The 14321-nt window shown below is 45.9% G+C and overlaps 1 protein-coding gene across 1 annotated transcript in view; it reads left to right on the top strand.

Moving 5' to 3' along the window:
* MED10 (mediator complex subunit 10) overlaps positions 1 to 14321 on the top strand; it is a 136129-nt gene that overhangs the window by 61196 nt on the left and 60612 nt on the right. The window lies entirely within an intron of this gene.

Here is a 14321-nt window from a genome sequence, read left to right as displayed (position 1 = left end):
CGGGAGGAATAAATCACGAGGTTGTAAATTTGGAAAGTGACAGGATAGCTAAGACTCCAGCAGCATTGTCATTTTCGGGGCTCCCCGAGACGTGCGCCTGAGGCCGGGGGAGGCATGTGGCAGGCTTTCTGGTCTGGGTGGTGGGCCGCCTGCTCAAGTGGCAGGATGTTTTCTCCAAGCTCCCGATGAAGAGCCGTGAGTCAACGTGCGAGTGCTAGCCTGGCGTTTCCTCAAGATCCACCACGAGTTTCTATCTACGGGTCACAAGCGAGGGGAACAGAGTCCAAGAGAGACAGGCTTGAGTTCTACAAACCTACCAAGTGACTCACCACAGAGCGGTCACCTTTTAATTTAAGAAAGTGGCTGCCCACGTAGACGAGCCCGTGAGGGTGGTGGCTGGGAGCCCCAGCGTGCCGACGCACTGAGCCGTTTTCATGCCATTTGATTGAGCATAATCCCTTCCTGGGGCTTCAGGTGGTGCGAGTTCTGATCGGCCAAAGTGCTCCGGGTGATTTCATCATTTCAAATTGAACTGTCCCTTGTCTCTTTATAAGATTTTCTTGTTATTTTTAACTACAGAGCAGGTCAGGCTGTTTTGTTCTGTTTTGTTTTGGAAATAGCATCCGAAGCACTGGGCAGTGGGAAGGAAAGGCGAGTAATGAGCTGTCCGTCAGGGAGATGCCCTGGTTGAGAATCTGGTTTCAAGCACGGGTGCGAGGGAAATCTAGTCCACCCTTCTTGCTGCTGCTGGAGTGGGCGACAGTGCCTGGTAAAGGGAACGCTTTAGGGGGACACTAAAGGGGCAGGAGTGGGCTGAGCTGGTCCAGCTGTGTCCCCGGACCGGGGTCCGTTTCTGGGTTGAGGGAGGCCGTGGCAGCCAGCCTTCATGGAGCTCCGTCTTCAAGGTCTCTACTTTTCCCGTCCTGGGGGAATAAAGAAGGGGAGGATGGGGACAATGCCAATCAGAGCAGCTCCGGGCCATCTCAGGCTCAGACCTCTTGGTGGCCCACCATCCTGTCCAGTAGAGTAAAACCCATACCTCACTAAACACGGACGTTCGCCCTCCGATCGGGGCAGGTGACACGAGCAGAATAGTATTTGGAGATCTTACCTGACACGTTTTTTCCCTTGTAATTCTCTCTCACCCTGTGATTCTTCTGCCCTTAGTCTGGACAGTGAGACCAAGGCTCATGGTCTTGGGAACAGAAGACACATAGATTTACATTTGTGGCTTTGTGCTCAGAAATGGTCTCGGGGAACTCTAGCTTTAGATTGCAAGAGGTTGCGAGGATAGGGATGTATTTTATGTGTTTACTTGTTTATTGGGTTTTGGGTTTTGAATGCCAAATCTTGGCTCTCACTATTAGCAGTGACGTCCAGAAGACTCAGAGCGTCAAGGCTGTGCCGTCTACCATAAAGATGGCAGGAGTTGGGGGGTGTGAGGGCAGTTCCCCTGCATGGAGAAGGCCCAGACCTTAAGGCCTAAGGGACATTGGCAGGCACAGTAGAGGGAGTTGGGCCTGACCAGGGCACCTGACCCCACCCCCCGAAGCGGAAGTCCCTGTTGGAGAGGGGCACAAGAGCCTCTCTTTGATGTGGCACAACCACCACTGAACAAGGCAGATCTAAGCAGAAACGGGTGACATCACACCCCCTACCCCTGACCCAGCCCTCAAGACCTCACACTGGGCACAGAGGAGAGCTTGAAGGTTCCCCACAAACATCTGTCACCTCAGGAGAGACACAGGTACTGATGGAGAATGGCCAGGATCAGGCATTCGGGCCTCAGGACCAGAGGCCATGGGAGCACCGATGAGGGAGGACGTGCTGAGGCTGGAGCACAGGAGAGGGAGCTGTGGAGGGCGCGGGAGCATCACTGGATCTCCCACCATGGTGCAGAAGGCACTCTGCTATGGACACCTGCCAGGAAACAAAATAGCCACAGACCAAACAAACTGTCCTTCTTCCTTGGCACCATGATGTCATTCCATAAGTTCACCTGAGCCCTGCACGTGGGAAGGAAAGGGATGTGGGTGGAATGCGGTGGGTGGGGTGGAATACACAGGTGCTCTGAACAGAGTGTAAAGTCAGTGGAAGGCCATGATGGAGCTGGAACCATCCGTTTCTGAGCTTCCAAGTTTGTGACCACAAATACTGAACTTACCGCATTAAGAATTGACACACAACTACTTTATCTGCCATTGGACAAAATTTTCAGTAGACCCTAGAGTCTTCCAGTTGGGTCTTGCAAGAGAATTCTCAATTAGTTTGATGTAGGATATGTTTTGCCTCAAGTGTACTCACCGTGGACATCAGTGGTGCTCGGCTTAAGGAAAAGCAAACATGACCCTCAGTGGCTGCACGGCACTAACCGAGCTGTAGCAACACACGTCTGCGGTGTCCGAGCCCGATGCTCGGGTACCAGAGGGCTTTGGCTGTGGAGAGTGGGGACGGCCACCAGTCTTCTGGAAGCAGCCCTGCAGGCTTGACAGACGCCCACTTTGCCTTCGGGGCCCCACCAACCACAGGGCCCCATCCTTATTGATTGAAGACAGTGGCCTTGTCTCCTGCTAGCTCCTGCCCCCCCCCCCACCCCAAGGGCTGCTCCACCTGCTTCCCATGGACGGCTTTGGTCCCATTCACACACCTGGGGATGTCAGCTAGAGCCCTCCCCTTGGCTGCCAGTTGGGCTGGCTGGACCTCTGTGTTCTGGGGGATAGTCTAGGCTCCCCTGCTCTTCCTAATTGACTCAGTGCATTCTTCTTCTCCTTTTCTGGCTTGCATGGCCCTGTCTGGTGTCAGAGTGCTGGCCTCCCATCCACTCTGTTCCTTTGCAGCCTGAACGCTGGTTCTGAGAATAGTCCTGGCTCAGGGCCTGGAAAAATCACCGAGTCAGAACCCCAACAGAACAACTCACAAGGTTGCTTAGTGAGCATAAAATTGGAGCTGAGAGAGCTGGATATTCTTAAGGGATGTGTCCAATGTGCTGTGGTAGCAAGATATAGTGCCCTTTCCAACTCTGGGGCTATTAGCAAAAGAAGGCCCAGGAAGAGACATCTGAAATTGGGGCATCCATCCATCCTAACAGGGCCAGAAGAGCATGAATGCACACCTCCCTCTCCCTCTTCCTTTTACAATATTCCAGCATTCACCCCAGGACCATGGCAGTTACAGAGCTCAAATTACAGGTTCAGGACCTTACTTCATCCCCTTGGCATGACATCTTGAGGAGGAGCCTTAATCGCATCAGTGATGCATTCATAGATCTTGTCATTCAACGGATTGCTTCTGCGAAGATTTTTTCTGATGAGTGAATCTGATCCCCAGTGTCAAGTCCTGGATTTCCCGATGGAGAGCGACACTTGTTGACCCAAGTTCACAACCTGGAGGGGGACCGGTGGTCTGTTCCCCTTGGGATCATGGGTCCTGCCCCTGCCCCTCTGCCTGTTAGCTCCCAAGACAAGTGTGGCCTCCTCAGAGAGGTGGTCCCTGAGTCTTCTGACCAGGAAAGACCCTCTGATATTGACCTATACAATGCTGTTCCCTGCTCCCCATCAGAGTGCTCAGCAGTGATAATTTTACCCACATTTGGGGTTTTATTTGGTTAACGTGTGTATTAGTCTCCTAGGGCTGTGGTAACAAAGTACCACAAACTGTGTGGCTTAGAACAACAAAAATGTATTGTTTCACGGCCAGAAGTCTGAGGTGGCAGCAGGGCTGTGCTCCCCCTGAAGGCACCAAGGAGGGGACTGGTCCGGGCCTCTCTCCTGGCTTCCAGTGCCCTCGGGTGTTCCTTGGAATGTAGATGCATCACTCCACCCTCTTCATAGGGCGCTTCACCTTGTCCTCTCTGTGTGCTTGTCTGTCTGTGTCCGAATCTCCCATTTTATAAGGTCACCAGTCATAGTGAATTAGGGCCCAAACCTAATGGACTTATCTTAAGTTGTTTATCTCATAGAGATCCTATTTCCAAATCAGGTCACATTCTGAGGTACTGGGCGTTAGGATGTCAACATAGGAATTTTTAGGGGACAGAAGTCAGCCGATAGTGTGTTGCCTCCGTGAAGGCAGGGAACTTGTTTGTTATTACTTTCAGGGTAGCCTCTGAGCCTAGCGTCCTGTCTGGCACAGAGGGAGTGCCTAATAGCTATTGCTGAATGTATGATTTAAGAAAGAATGAATGAGAGCTGATTCTCTAGGATCACCCCCACTGCCCACAGGCGCATGGGGCAACCTTTAAGCAACAACTGCTTACAGGTATCTTGAGACAGTGCCAGCCACACAAGAATCAGACAGATCACCCAATCTATCCCGCCTTTCTTTTCCAGTCCCGATGTTTGAGAATCTGAACTTGTGGGAAAGCGCAGTGAATTTGCTCTTTTCTCCTCGCACCCGGATTAACGAAAGGTACAGAGAAGTAGAACAATAATAGAAAGAGTTTGGTCCTGGTAAAGGGTAGGCTTGGCAGATTTAGCAAATAAAAATGTAGGCTGCCCAGTTAAATGTGAGTTTCCCAAATACTGCATAAGACCTACTTCTACTAAAAGTATTCATTATCTATTTGAAATCCAAACTTAACTGGGGACCTTGTGTTTATTCTGGCAACCCTGCTGTGGTTGCCATCTAGGTGGTGCATTAGATTTTTGAAAATTGCAGGAGATTCCTCTGGAGATCAGAGTAGGAGGTTGGAGGATGGGGACTCTTGAGTGAGGAGAGGCGAGGAGGGCCGAGCTCCAGGTTGATCTGCTGTGGCTGTTTTCTGCCGTATCAAGCTCCTCCTCGTTGGGTACAAACAGCTCTGGAGCACCTTCTCACTCACCACCTCCCCCTCTCCTTTGTCCCATTTCTTCTCCTCTGCCTCTTCCTTGTTTACTCTAAGTTGATGGTCTTCCTTAGACAGTAAGCGTTGTGGACCTATGCAGGGCTTACGCTGAGTACTGCCTGAACAGTTGTAGGGTTTTCTGCCTGGCATGTACCTGGCCTCACATCAGAGGCCCAGCGCTCACTTGTGACCTCCAGGGCGTGTGCCCATGGCTACTGAGCTCTCACTGGTGGTGGAAGACTGCAAATTCTCCAGACTCAAGGCTCATCTGGGTCTGAATATCCTCTCTGTCTCTTCCTAGCTAGGTGACTTAGGCCTATTATAATTCTCATCTATAAAATGGCAATAATAATAGACCAACCTCATACATCGTGAGCATTAAATCCAATAGCTTAATTAAGGTGCCATGGATCTAGCACATAATCAGCATTTTTTTTTTTTAAATATTTTATTTATTTATTTGACAGAGAGAGAGCGAGAGAGGGAACACAAGCAGGGGGAGTGGGAGAGGGAGAAGCAGGCCTCCCGTGGAGCAGGGAGCCCGATGTGGGACTCGATCCCAGGACCCTGGGATCATGACCTGAGCCGAAGGCAGACGCTTAACGACTGAGCCACCCAGGCGCCCCATAATCAGCATTTAAAGATATTAGCTATAGTTATCATCATCACCAACATCCCCATTATCATTAACATCACTGTCATCCCCATCCCACCATCGCCGTCATTCTCAACACCACCACCATCATCTCCAATATCACCACCCCACCATCACCATCATTCCCATCAACACAACCATCATCTCTAATATCACCATCATCACCATCATCATCATTAACATCCCCATCATCATCACCATCACCTCCATTATCACCATCACCATCATCATCCCACCATCACCATCACCATCCCACCACCATCATCATCATTCCTGTCATCACCACCATCGTACCCAATATCACCATCATCAGCATCGTCATCATTAACATCCCCATCATCATCACCATCACCTCCATTATCACCATCATCATCACCATCCCAACATCACCAACAAGATCCCACCATCATCATCATCATTCCTGTCATCACCATCATCGTATCCAATATCAACACCATCAGCATCATAATTATCATCACCACCATGTCATCACTGTCATAACCATCATCACCACCATCATTGTAAAATCATGTTCATTATCATCACCATCATCATCGTAATATGGTAAAACCATATTACTTATATATGCCCATATTACCCATATGCCTCCATTCCCTCAGCTCTCCCTTCCTGCCGCCTGCCTCTTAGAACCTGGATTGAGTTGTTTAAATCCTTATTTCACTGTTGTGGGAGTACAGTGCTTTTGCCAACATTTTGATAAATTCTCTAGAGGCATATCTTCTCAGGGCTGCCTTTGGTCCAGCAGGAACCTGCTTGCCCTGACTTAGTTGAGTGTAGCAATTATCTTACCGGTTAGCATATGGGATCCTCCATCTGTGTAGCTTTGATCTTGACATGAAATTCATCACTCACTGGAGCATTTCAATATGTAGATGACTTTATAGAAACTTGGGGAGTATTGAGAGTTAATAATGTATCAATGCAAACAGAATTTTTCATAGTTCTATTCACAAAGCTCCTCTCCACTCTTTCAACTCATTCCCCACTCTTCTGCCATACTGTCTCTGATAGTCACCTTTTCTTCTTTCTTTCTTTTTCTCACTCTGGGTCTCAAATTCCTGTTCATGTCTGCTGCATCTCCTAAAGACTTCTCCCTCAAAGTCTTACATTTCTTCCAAGTAGCTTATCAAAATGTTTTCCTAAACACACTTTCCTTTCTAAAAGAGTCTGGTGCCAGCTACTCAAATGATAAAAGTTTTTTGTTTTTTTATTTTATTATTATTATTATTATTATTATTTAATTTTATTATGTTATGTTAGTCACCTTACATACACCATACAATACATCATTAGTTTTTGACGTAGTGATCCACGATCCATTGTTTTTGTATAACACCCAGTGCTCCATGCAGTACGTGCCCTCCTTAATACCCATCACCGGGCTAACCAATCCCCCCTCCCCCCTCCTTCTAAAACCCTGTTTGTTTCTCAGGTCCATAGTCTCTCATGGTTCATCTCTCCCTCCAATTCCGCCCCCCCCATTTTTCCCTTCCTTCTCCTAATGTCCTCCATGTTATTCCTTATGTTCCACAAATAAGTGAAACCATATGATAATTGACTTTCTCTGCTTGACTTATTTCACTTAGCATAATCTCCTCCAGTCCCATCCATGTTGATGTAAAAGTTGGGTATTCATCTTTTCTGATGGCAGAGTAATATTCCATTATATATATGGACCACATCTTCTTTATCCATTCATCTGTTGAAGGGCCTCTTGGCTCTTTCCACAGTTTGGCTATTGCGGACATTGCTGCTATGAACATTGGGGTGCATATGGCCTTTCTTTTCACTACATCTGTGTCTTTGGGGTAAATACCCAGTAGTGCAATTGCTGGGTCATAGGGTAGCTCTATTTTTAAATTTTTGAGGCACCTCCACACTGTTTTCCAAAGTGGCTGTACCAACTTGCATTCCCACCAACAGTGTAAGAGGGTTCTGCTTTCTCCACATCCTCTCCAACATTTGTTGTTTCTTTCCCTGTCCATTTTTGCCATTCTAACTGGTGTAAGGTGGTATCTCAGTGTGGTTTTGATTTGGATTTCCCTGATGGCTAATGATGATGAACATTTTTTCATGTGTCTGTTAGCCATTTGTATGTCTTCTTCAGAGAAGTGTCTTTTCATATCTTCTGTACTTCTTTCAAGATACATCTCCAAAAGCTAGTGAAACAAAAGCAAAAATGAACTTTTGGGATTTCATCAAGATAAAAAGCTTCTGCACAGCAAAGGAAACAGTCAACAAAACAAAGAGGCAACCCACAGAATGGGAGAAGATATTTACAAATGACACTACAGATAAAGGGTTGGTATCCAAGATCTATAAAGAACTTCTCAAACTCAACACCCAAAAAACAAATAATCAAGTCAAAAAATGGGCAGAAGATATCAAATGATAAAAGTTTTACTCAGCTACAATTAGTTTGAAAGGTGCAGGGAAGAGCTTGAGCTGACTTCTTTTAAAGTACATTCTCCCTTTTTGTCTGAAATAATTATTCTATTTAACTTTTGCTTTCAACATGTGGAACAGAGTCACTTTCGTCCCAGGAAGTCAGTGGCCTCTTAAAATAAGATTCCAGAAGCATCTTTCCCTAATATGCTTAGTTCAGTTATCAACACTGCATTGTCTCTAACGTATCTAATTATCATCATACATTTTTATTTGCACTGAATGAATGAAAAGCAATGATAAGAAAGAATCCCATCAAAAAATCCTTCTCAAGACAAAGTTGGGAAAATGGAAAGATTTAAATGTGTGCTGGCTGAGGAGCCAGACTCAAGTCAGCCTTGGAGGATGGACTTCCCTCCACGAAGTGGCAGCTGAACAGGCTGCCTGGAAACTTTCCTGTGATTTAGTCCCAAGGCTCACATGTCAGCATTATTGTTGGAGATTGGATTTGCTTCTACAGGAGCAGTGAGGCTTCAAGATGCTGGCGCTGAGCCCTATCGATCTGTTTGGATGATTTTCGCTCCCCAAAGCACACGCTCTCTAAGCCAAGGGATGTTCTTAAGGCTCTAGCATTAAAATCGCTCATTTTGACACCTAGGAACCATCCCCCACCTTGCAGAAGTGTATCCAAGAAAAATAATTACACTTACAACTATAAGTGGATATACCTTTGGGTCAACAGAGGTTTCCAAACTTCATTATTACTCTAATATTTTGACATTGAAGAATTGGATTCTAACATTGTGCTTAGGGTTAATGACAAAGGACTCTAGAAAAGTTATAAATAAGGCCTTTATGGGGTAAATTTCTTTAATTAGGGAGGCTGTGTAACTCGCAGTTTGGCAGCACAGTAGATAGAGTTATGGTGAATTTTCACTCAGCGTGAAATCAACCATGCCATTGCGTTTCCAGTGAATGCAGTTTGACGATTCAAGCCAGCATCAGCTCCGGGCAGTGGTATTCAGCCTGGGTGACAGAGGAAGGGGACCAAGGGAGAGCATGCACTGCTGCACAGAAGGGAAGGCATTTCCTGTCTCCATCCTTCCTCTTCTCTCCTCACTGGCTTCTGCGCTGGGGCAAACTTAGGGCCTGGAAGCTGCCCTGGGCGAATGATTTGCAAGGGGCTTCCAGAAGGCTGGACCCAAAAGGGAAGGGATCAGCAGAATGTTCTCACTGAGCCCAGAAGAGGCAGCTGTCGGGGGTTGGGGGTGCTGAGGTCAGGGGCAGGGGCCACTGCTTGTGTGCTGCTTCTCTGACTCCTCTTGAAGCATGGGTGCTTTTCAGCATAGTGGGTGGAATGATGCCCCTTATCCCTCCTAAAAATTCATGGCCAACTGGAAACCTCAGAATGTGACCTTATTTGGAATAAAAATCTTTGCAGGTGTAGCTAAGATCTCAAGATGAAATTGCTCTGGATTCGAGTGGACCCTGCATCCAATGGCAGTGTCCTTTGAACAGAGAAGAGCAAGAGACATAAACAGGGAGGAGGAGGCCCTGTGAAGACAGGCAGAGACGAGAAGGATGTATCTGGAAACCGAGGCCCCCCCAAAGACTGCTGGTGACACCAGAAGCTACAGGACAGTGTGGAACAGACTCTCCTTCAGACCCCTCAGAAGGAACACACCTTGTCGACACCTTGATTTCGGACACCTGGTTTCCAGAACTAATAGAAAATAGATTTCTGTTGATTGAGCCATGCAGATGGGGGAGCCAAGGGGGCAGGAGACACACCACCCACCATCACACCCTCAATGCCCCTAGAAAGGCTCAGAGCCCAGTTTGGGTCTGACTTGGGGCCAACTGGGTTTGCCGCTTTCCTCTTCTCTCTCCTTTCCATGATGTGCCCACACCCCAGAACATGGCTCACCTGCCCCTCTTCACACCTTCAGGAAATCTTCATGGTCCTGTGCACATCCAGTGAGACATGTGTTTAGAATTATTGGTTTGATTCCATTGTGAGACTCTTGCTGAAAAAAGGACTTCTTCATCTCTGTTAGAATAATGCACTCCTATTCAGGGTATAGCTGAATGATCACCCTTTCCCTAATACTTCCGTGTACATTCTTTTGTGCCTCCTTAGCACCCCATGAGGTGGAATGCTTTTCATCCCTGCTTTGTAGTTGACAGCGCAGTGGGGCAAGCCTGTGGTCAAGGCAGTCCTGGTGAGGGGCTGAGCCTGGATGTGGACAGAGACTGGATCCAGGGCAGGTGCTTTCTCCCTTCACACAGAACATCTCATTAATCCACAGAGCCTTTTAGAAATAACGTTTCCTTGGTGATAAAATGATAAATGTTCATTATTGAAAACTTGGAAGATATGTAAGGGTACAAAAGGAACACAAACACCAACTCTTTTCCCATCACAAAAAAAATCATTATTAATCTTGAAATACTTAATTTTCTTCTAAATGTCCTATTATATCTTTCCAAAGTATACACAAGGTCGTTTCATATTAAGTTTATTTTTCATTCTCTCTCCCATTTTGCAATTTGTTCTGAGCGTGGTTACATTCCTCAGTACTGTTTGGAAACACCACCGCCACATGGTTTTCATCTTGAGGATAAACTGCAAGGCTTCAAACCCAGGGTTATACATTCAAACTGTCTCATTTTCCCTTTCAGAAGCCATCCCATTGTGATCCTCTTTGTACACAAATGTTTGTCTGTGTTTTTGACTATTTTCTTGGGACAGCATCCTAGAAAGGGTCTTTTCAAAGTGTTTCCAAGCCCTGCCTCCTGGCTACGATGTCAGTGCTTCTAAGGAGTATTTATTTTTCAAAACAAGACATTAGGCCATATTATGTCTTGTGATACAGAAAGAAACTCTAGTTAGAAGAAGGCTTAGTTGATGGAAATCTCTGTTGATGTGCCTGTTTACCATTCTCCTCCATCAAATCTGGGCAACTTGGAGACTCATTTCCTCATGCTTTTGGAGAGAGCTGCTCTAGCAGGTCTGGCAGCTGAATGGATGAACAAGCTATTATGTCCCGAGGGATCAGAGGTCCACCCTTCCCCAGCCAGGTTGCTTCCAATGTTAGGGTGGCATAGATGTCCCTTGGTCCCTGTTTGGTGAAAGCATGGAGCTTTCTAGGGGTGAGGTCCCTGCCTACTGCATGGGAAACGCACACCTCTGCAGGTAATGAACTCAAAGGATCGCACATGCTCCATCACTTCCCCCTTGGAGATTTTCCAATTAACCCTATTTCCTGTGGCACCAAATCCTGCTAGTGGTGTGACATGGAGCCTCCTTTGAGTGACAGGGACGGTAACTTTTGTGGAGTCTTCTCAAATTATAATGTACCGAGTAACCACATAATGTTAGGTGAATGCTCCCAATGATGCCCTGGTCCTCTGAAGATCATCTTTTGCTTTGTAACTTCCTGGGGTTGGTGAAACAGCTGTTGGCTATGGAACACCAAGACTCTCCTTGGGCTCCTGGGGATGGTACTAGTGACGGGTCTGTGAGAACAGGACTGGCCAAATGAACCCGCCCCTCCCTGGTGATCCATTAATTAACATAAGTGAATGCCTTCTTATTCAAGGTGCTGCATTAGAGATTTTATATGCACTATTGCATTTCAATTTCAATAACAATGATACTAAAAGTAGCCATAGTAATGAGAATTTTAAAATTACAAAGATTTGAAAATAGGAAAATAGGAATTTCTTTCCAGATAACATGATTGTGTACATAAATACATTGTTAGAATTTATAATAAGGATAACCAGGTTAATGATGTATACATTTTTTTAAGTTACTACATATAAGCCACTGAGACAAGCTGGTTGCCCATTAAGCAAACTATTTTCTGGGATTAGGCTTCTGGAACTTTGCTGGAAATGGGCAGGGTAATGAGGGCTTCTCCCCTCCCCTCCCTCCTCTTACCCTCCCTTTCCTCCTCCCCTCCCCCTGCTCTTCTGCTCCTTTATCTGTTTCTTTTCCCTTCCACCTCACCTTCCCTCCTCCACCTCTCTCCCTTCCCTGCCCTCCTCCTGACCAAACCCTGGATGCCAGTGAGCAGGGCTGGTCTAGTGCATGGCTTTGGGAGGTGATATGCAAGCTTCTGAGAGAGCTCTGACCAAGGGTGGACCCTCACACTGGGGTTAAAGCATGCTTGCCAATGAACTGCAAATACAGAGCCTAGGAGCACCAACACAGCGAGTGGGAAACACCCAGGACCACGTGAGCCACAAACACCTTGACGAGCTCACCTTGCTCAGGTCGCCGTCTTCACCTGAGGTTCCTGTCCTGGTTCACATTCCTACATACAAAGAAGCAAAATGCCCACTCCAGTTTGACTCCAATGGGGATTGCGGAGATTAGTTTTAACTAATCTTACTTACTTTGAGTTCCTCCGAGGAGGGTTTTAACTTATACAAAAGAGCAAGAACAGTACTTCTAATTGGGATAATATCAGTGAATGGTAATGAAAGAAATCCGAGATTATGAGAATAATAATTCCATTAAAAGGGGCTTTCTATAAATACAAATCTGAAATTAGAACTTTCTTTCTAATTCTCTTGACTTTTAAATCTTTGAATTGTACTTAAACATTATTTTATTGATGGTGGCAGGCTTTAACTTAATAATGTGCTCTTTTAAAATCACCTGTTATAGGTGCAGAGTTTTAAACAGGGTAAGTGTTCTTCAGATAATAGGCTTTTATAGATATTTGAGCCTGTATCTTTGTAATAAAATGTACTTAATCCCCTAAAGTGCACAATCTTTCTATAATGTCTGGGGGGGTATTCGTAGTTATTAAATTAGCTACAAGGGGGTTTTGAAGCATTCTCTAAATGCTGTAAAAAGATACTGAGAAATTGAGAAAGATATTGAGAATTAGAAGAAAAAAATTAATAATACCAGATAGTCTACTAAGATTCAAGTATGGTTCATTTTTTAGTAAATTTTCTTCTTATTTGGACTTTCCTGAGGAGAAGGGACTTGCAGGATGTTTCACTGCTAGAGTCAAAAAGTGGTTGTTTACGACTGAGCTAGTTTATGAAATTTACCCATCCAGGTATTTCAGAGGATTTGAATTCATCTCCTCTGCTTCTCTGGCAGAGGGCAAACTGATCGCCTGCACTGGGTCTGGAATTTCAGCTACACACAGTCTACAGTCTTTCTGTATTTCCTGAATATAATAGGATTGTGGGGATTATGATATAAACATTCATTTGAACCTGGCTTTTGGTGTCCATTTGGGATTATCAAGAAGCTTGTTCCATTAGAAAGTAAGTTGTCCATCATATTGATTTAAGAAGAGTAGTGATGTGTGGTGTTTTGTCCCACTGGAAATATGAGCAATGATTTCTCATATTGTATTTTAAATTTGGGGGCACCTGGGTGGCTCAGTTGGTTAAGTGTCTGCCTTTGGCTCAGGTCATGATCTCAGGGTCCTGGGATTGAGCCCCAAGGCATGCTCCGTGCTCAGTGGGCAGTCTGCTTCTCCTTCTCCCTCTGCCACTCTCCCTCCCCCCCCGCCCCGTGCTCGCTCTCTTTCTCTCAAATAAATAAATAAAATCTTTAAAAACAATAAAAAATAAATTTCTTCACTAAGATCACTTGCTTAAATAATAAATTCAAAATTAAGATGGTAGAAACCCCACGCAAAACTGACAGATTTTTAAGAACAAGGGAGATTTGAGAAATCCAGTGTTCCTCATTCTAGGAGATTCTGCACCAGGCCAGTTCTAGATGGTGGCCGTGTGTTCCTCACGTCCCCTGCCCCTGTGGGGAATGAGGGCCACGAGGCTGCAGGGTACTTAATGAAGGATGCTGACAGGGTGACCGACGCATGCCTGCATTTTCTATTTACGGTCTGATTAGAATGAACCTGGATCCTGGCCTTTCTCAGGAAGGGCAGGCTCTGGGTTGCAAGGTGTGGACTCGGATGTCTTGCCTTGGCCGTATTTCTGGCCACAGCTGGGAAGAGATGAGGGACTGTCCAGGGACATCTGCTTACCGGACAGAGCAGAGCCTCTGATGCTGAATTTGCTTCTGAACATTTTGCAAGGAGCCTGGCCCACAGTGTCGATAAATATTTGCTGAATGCATGATTAAATCAATTGTCTAGACTGTCTCTCCTTTTTTTTTTAACTCTCCGTTCACTTAAAAAAATATTTTCTCTTAAAGTATTATGCACAGAGAAGTGCACAAGCATAAATGTGGTGTTTAAGAAATTACACTGTGAAACAGCCCCATGAAACACCTGGTCACCGCCCAGTGAATTCAAACAGAGAGTTGTCTTCGTCCGCTCGGGCCACTATAACAAAGTACCGACTGGGTGACTTACAAGCTCCACCTTAGGAACTTAATCACCTCCCAAATGCCCCACCCCCTAATAACATCACCTTGTTCATTTCCAACACATGAAT

The sequence above is a fragment of the Halichoerus grypus genome, chromosome 2 (assembly GCF_964656455.1).
Source record: "Halichoerus grypus chromosome 2, mHalGry1.hap1.1, whole genome shotgun sequence".
In the NCBI taxonomy this organism is placed as follows: domain Eukaryota; kingdom Metazoa; phylum Chordata; class Mammalia; order Carnivora; family Phocidae; genus Halichoerus; species Halichoerus grypus.
Note: the sequence above shows the minus strand (reverse complement) of the source record. Positions and strands in the feature narration are given on the sequence as shown.